A 6,564-nucleotide genomic window follows, 5' to 3' on the forward strand; every position below is an offset into this window, starting at 1 on the left:
GTTTATGTCTGCACAGTCCTTGTTATAGGCCCTCTGGACACTTATTGCTTCTAGCAAGTGCTCAACCTAGGGAAACCTAGGCGTTAAATTCAGAGTGCTACTTTAAGAAGAAAAAGGCACTATCACAATATATACAGTTAGGTCCAGAACTATTTGGACAGTGGCACATTCTTCATGATTTGGGCTCTGCTGCCACCACATTGGATTTGAAATGAAACAACTGAGATACAATTGAAGTTTAGACTTTTGGTTGAATCTGAGCAGAAAGTAAATCCCTGAACACTTCAGAATTCATCCGGCTGCTTCTGTCTTCAGTCACATCATCAATAAACACTAGTGACCCAGTGCCAGGAGGTCATGCATGCCCATGCCATCCCACTGCCTCCACCATGTTTTACAGAGGATGTGGTGTGCTTTGGATCATGAGCCGTTCCAAGCCTTCTCCATACTTTCTTCCTCCCATCATTATGATACAGGTTGATCTTAGTTTCATGCTGTTCCAGAACTGGGCGGCATCTTTACATGTTGTTTGGCAAAATCTAATCTGGCCTTTCTATTTTTGAGGCTGAATAATGGTTTGCACCCGGTGTATTTGCTCTCATGAAGTCTTCTCTTTATGGTAGACGTAGCTACTGATCCACCTACTTCCAGGAGAGTGTTCTTCACTTGGGTAGATGTTGTGAAGGGGTTTTTCTTCACCATGGAAAGGATTCTGCGATCATCCACCACTGTTGTGTTTCGTGGATGACAGAGGCCTTTTGGAGTTCAAGAGATCACCAGTGCGCTCTTTTTTCAAGAATGTACCAAACTGTTGATTTGGCCACTCCTAATATTTGTGCGATCTTTCTGATGGATTTCTTCCTTTTTTTCAGGCTAACGATGGTCTGTTTCCCTTGCATTAAGAGCTCCTTTGACCTCATGTTGTGGGTGCACAGCAACAGCTTCCAAATGCAAATGCCACACCTGGAATCAACTCCAGACCTTTTACCTGCTTAATTGATGATGGATTAACGAGGGAATAACCCTTGCAGCCCATTAAATAGATTTTGAGATATTTGTTAAATTACCTTTGGTCCCTTGAAAAAGAGGCAGCTACATATTAAAGAGCTGTAATTCCTAAACCCTTCCTCAAATTAGGATGTGAATACCTCAAATTAAAGCTGAGAGTCTGCACTTTTAAGCCCATATTGATTATATAACTGTATATTTAATATGTTTTGGTAAAATGGCAAAACTTGTGTCACTGTCCAAATAATTCTGGACCTAACTGTAAATACATGTTATAACGTATTTAACTATATATTACTGCTATTATATCTCTAAACTTGTTGTTGGTGTTTGTGCCCATGAGGTCTGTAGCTACATTTTCAATCCAACTCTGTTCCTACTACATGTTCAACATTTTCTGGCAATTGGAAGTACCTATATGTGGTTCAATTATAAGGCAACTGGCTAATAATATAATGAAGTGCTTGTAGTTGGTATATTCTGTATAAACCGCAGTTAATAAGTGCCTATTCCTTGCGACTGTTATTGTGCGCAAATCCGTTGCTTATATCGACAGGTTTAAGTGTATATAGTCCTTGTTATAAGCCGTATGCTACCCTCAAGCGGATGATCTACGCTCTAAAACTGTGTCGTTGTGCTAAGAATAAGATGACACTGCTATTATATAAAGTCGCTGCTCTCAGGGCTCGGGCACATTGCATGTAAATTATATTTATGAATTACTATTATTGTAAGCAGAACAACGTTACTATCATATTGGATACACACTGGCTAATCATAGTTTCAATAAGTTTAAAATGGTCTAATCATGGGACGTTCTAAATAGCAAGAATCCAAGCGAGGTGCATTAGCCAGGTATTTCACTTCAAGGCAGTCACTAAACGAGCAGGATCAAGGCGAAAATTCTGAAGGCGCAATAGGAAATGTGCCTCTATCACCAACTAATTCTACCGATGCCACTAATTTATCGATGGAGTCAAAAGAGTCGTATTGTGAAGATGGCTCGCTCTCCTCCTAGCCTATATCAACATTGGTAAACTGTAACTCTAAGGAGAACAACCAATTTATTGAGAGCGAGTCTCCAGCGTATGCTTGATAAGCTACAAGGCTCTATACAATCTGACATCAAATCTTGTATCTGGCCAATACGTGCAACGCTTTAATCGATCAAAGCAAAACTATGCAGGAACAAATTCAAGCCCAATCCATTAAGGTAAGGGACTTAGAGGACAGAGCTAGGCAAAATAATGTACGTATAAGAGGGATTCCAGAATCAGTACTAGAGGATGAAATGCTTCGCTATATCTGGGACTTTCTATCAATACTTCTACCAGATGCTACAGATATGGACTTGATGATAGACAGAGCTCACAGGAACAATAAACCCAAAAGTATTCAAGCTTCCAGCCCATGAGATGTGATTATTAGAATTAATTTCCTCCATGTTAAAGAAGAAATATTAAGGTCGGTATGGAAAAAGGTAGAATTACCAGATAAATTTAAAAATCTAATTTTTCTCCAAGATCTATCACCTGCCACTCTTGCCTAAAGAAGAGATTTCAAAGAATTTATATCTATCTTAACATCAAAGGATATACATTATAGTTGGGTATTCCCATTTAAGACTTTTTTTTCCCAAGGAACAGAAGTCTTATACATGCCGTACAATCGCGGAGATAAAAAAAAATATTCTTAGATTGGGGATGACTGGCAGCCAATAAAGAAAACAGACCAATTTCATCGAGGATGCCAACAAAACTACCCATAGCATGGGAAAAAATGTAATTCCCAGGCTAAGGAGCCGGACGTGAGCCTAAGCACTGGACTGCCTACACATAATAACATACTAAAATGGAAAAGGTAATGTTGATGTGATGCTATAAGTGTATTTTATAAGTGTATTTTATGCATCACTTGTGAGATAATGTATTGGCTATGTTCCTGATCCTATAGCGTAATAGAGCTGTATTTAAGCTTAAAATTTTTTATGAAAGCAAGCTCCGTTTTTTTTTTCTATCAGAATACTTTTTGCCTGCAATTTTATGGGTGATATCCTGAATACTGTTGGGCTTATCTACCCCTAACCAAAGCTCTCTGCTCTGTTATCATTTTTGTTTCAGTTTTATTTTTGTTTTTTATTGTCTTTTTTTTTATTTTCTGTTTTTTTTTGCATTTTGTTTTGGGCCTTGTTACTCTAGAAAGAGTGTAATTATATTTAGACAGGTATAATGGGAAATCAAAAGGAATAGAAAATGAGTTTGACATATTCTCTCCAAATGTGAAGAGTTTAAAATCCCCACAGGAATATTTCTAGCCTGGAAAGGTATAAATAAATCAAAATGTCAAACAGCTTTTCTATAGTAGACGCACCTTCTAGCCGGAGATGTTGGGAGATTCACCGACGGCAACTTCCCCTATATTTTTCATGTAACTACTACCGAGAAGAAGTCTGGGGTACTGATTGCTGTCGGTGCATCTCTGAATCCCCAGATAGAAAGTGTAGAACCAGATCAAAATGTTAGATGTAATGTTTTGCATTGTACTCTTCAGGGACATTATTTTACTCTTGTGAATATATATGCTCCCAATAGGGGACAATATAAGTTATAATATAACTAAAGTTAGAAAAATGTCCCGGGGATATATTATTGTTGGTGGGGACTTCAATTGTAAGTGAATCCAGATATAGATGTCTCGGATCGTAGAAGAAATAAAAGGGTGTCCATTAGAAACATTTTAGTGGACCTAGACCTCCATTATGTTTGGAAATACAAACATGGACCAGAGCGTGACTATTCCTTCTTTTCAAACGCACATGCCTCATATTCCCGCATTGAATTATTTTTGGTCGATAAACAATTAGTTCATCTTACAAATAAAATTGAAATTCTGCCTATTTCATGGTCTGACCATGCTCCTATTGTGATCTCAGTGAAAAAAAATGTTTCCTGCTGCAAGACAGTTTAATTGGAGGATGAACCTTCGCACTTTAAACCAGCAAAAAGAGAAACTGGGGAAATCAATACGGGAATATTTCGAAAATAATGTATCAGATGCTATCTCTCCGGCCATACTTTGGTGCTCTAAAACAGCGGTAATAACAGGGGTATGTCTTCAAGATAAAGCAAGCTCAAAAAGAAAGGAGAGAGACAGCGTAGAAAAACTAACTCAGAGACTAAATTTACTGAAGTCAAAACATAAAGAGAAATCCGATAGTAATTTATATAAATCTATTTATGATACCCGAGTGGAGCTAAAAGAGCTTCTTTTGAATGAATATAGTGCCAATTTAAGACATTCAAAAGCACATTTGTATGCTATGGGGGATAAACCGGGCAGAATATTGGGTCATAGAATTAGACAGAAAAAACACTCAATGTCGATTGAAAAATTAGTAGATTGTAATGGTCAGATAGTGTACAATCCTGAAAAAATCGTAGATGTCTTTAGAGATTTCTATAATAAATTATATAATCTTCATAGTAATAATGATACTAATTTCCTAGAGAATTTGAATGTCCAAAAGCTAAATGAGAAACAGCAAGCGGAACTAAATCAAGAGATAATGATACAAGAGGTGGAAAGTGTAATTAGATCACTAAAAAACGCAAAATCTCCTGGGCCGCATGGTGACATAAATGAGTATTATAAAGAATTCATTACAATACTGTCACCTCATCTCACAAATCTTTGTAATCCATTCTCTAAAGAGGTTATTCCTCCAAAAGAAATGCTGGAAGCTAGAATTGTCACAATTCAGAAGGAAGGAAAGGAGGCTCTGAAAATTGCCCGAAAAATGACCACCCTATATCATTGCTAAATGGAGATCTTAAAATCTTTACATTGGTCTTGGCAAAACGACTCTCCACAGTATTGGATGGTCTAATTGACCTAGACCAAGTAGGCTTTAAGCCTGGGAATCAAACTCGAGATACTACAAGACGGGTGATAGATTTGGTCCAGCTAGCGGTGGCATCCGGGTGCTTCCTGGAGGCAACCCTGTGTAAATTTAAATGGCTCGTTTCTCCAGGCTATACTTCCTTTATATAGTATTCCTACAGCAAAGGTGTACACTGCAGGAAATCTCTCTGACCCATTTATTATATCTAATGGCACTCGTCAGGGGTGCTCTCTTTCTCCCTTAGTTTTTAACCTAATGATAGAACCCCTGGCGCAGGCAATTAGATTGAGCGAGGAGATTCAGGAAATTAAATGTAGCAGCGAAGATGTTCGTACTGGTCTATATGCAGATGACATTGTGATCTCATGTGATGACCCCGAAAGGTCACTACGAGGTCTTAAAGAAATAATGAATATATACTCCTCAGTGTCATATTATAGATCCACCTCAACTAAAGCAAATGCCATGTTCTTCTAATTAAATCTACGGCTAAAATTAAATCTGCCCTGAAGTCAGAATTTTCTTTTATATGGGAGACCGATGGGTTCCCATATTTAGGCATACAAATATCACATTCATCTGAATTAACGATGAAATATAACTATATAACTTTAATTAAACTGGTAAATTCAGAGCTCAAAATAATGGACAATAGTCCACTCTCTTGGATTGCCAGAATAAACATAGTGAAAATTAAAATACTTCCCCTAATCCTGTATACCTTTAGATGTGTCCCGCTCCAGTTCTCTAATACAGCTGTAAGGGAGCGACAAAGATTAATCTTAAAATTTATCTGGGCGAAAAATCAAGCAAGAATAAATGAGAAAACGCTCTTGCTCCACTGGGAAAGGGAGGCATGGGTGTCCCCGATATCAGAAGATACCACTGGGCAATATTGGTTGAACCAATAAAAATTCTTTGGAGCCCTTTACATGAAAAAAAATGGGCTTATTTGGAATCATTATTTTGTGGAATTAACCCATTAAAAGGGCTCTTCATATGTGAATATCTACAGCTAATAAAAATTTTTAAAAAATCACCTATTTGACTATGAAAGCGACAATGTCTGCCTGGAATAAATATGTCACAATAAACCATGGCATTAATTAAAACCTGCGGATTTCCATTTGGATTATTGTAAATTTTTCATTTCTGAGTTCGATATCACAAAATGGAAACTATTAGGGTATGTTCACACGGCAGCGTCCGTAATGGCTGAAATTACAGGGCTGTTTTCAGGAGAAAACAGCTCCGTAATTTCAGCCGTCATGGCATGTCGAGGCGCTTTTTCGCTGCGTCCATTACGGACGTAATTGGAGCTGTTTTCCGTGGAGTCAATGGAAAACGGCTCCATTTACGTCTGAAGAAGTGACAGGCACTTCTTTGACGCGGGCGTCTATTTACGCGCCGTTTTTTGACAGCGACGCGTAAATTTACGCCTCATGGGAACAGACCAACGTAAAACCCATTGTTTCAATGGGCAGATGTTTGCCGACGCTATCGAGCCGCATTTTCGGACGTAAATCGAGGCGTAAAACGCCCGAATTACGTCCGGAAATAAGCCGTGTGAACATACCCTTAGGAATCAACACTCTTGAAGATTTGATTATGGATTCAAAAATGACATCTTTCTCAGCTTTATCACTGAGATTTAA

Source organism: Rhinoderma darwinii, chromosome 10 (assembly GCF_050947455.1).
Source record: "Rhinoderma darwinii isolate aRhiDar2 chromosome 10, aRhiDar2.hap1, whole genome shotgun sequence".
Lineage (NCBI taxonomy): Eukaryota > Metazoa > Chordata > Amphibia > Anura > Rhinodermatidae > Rhinoderma > Rhinoderma darwinii.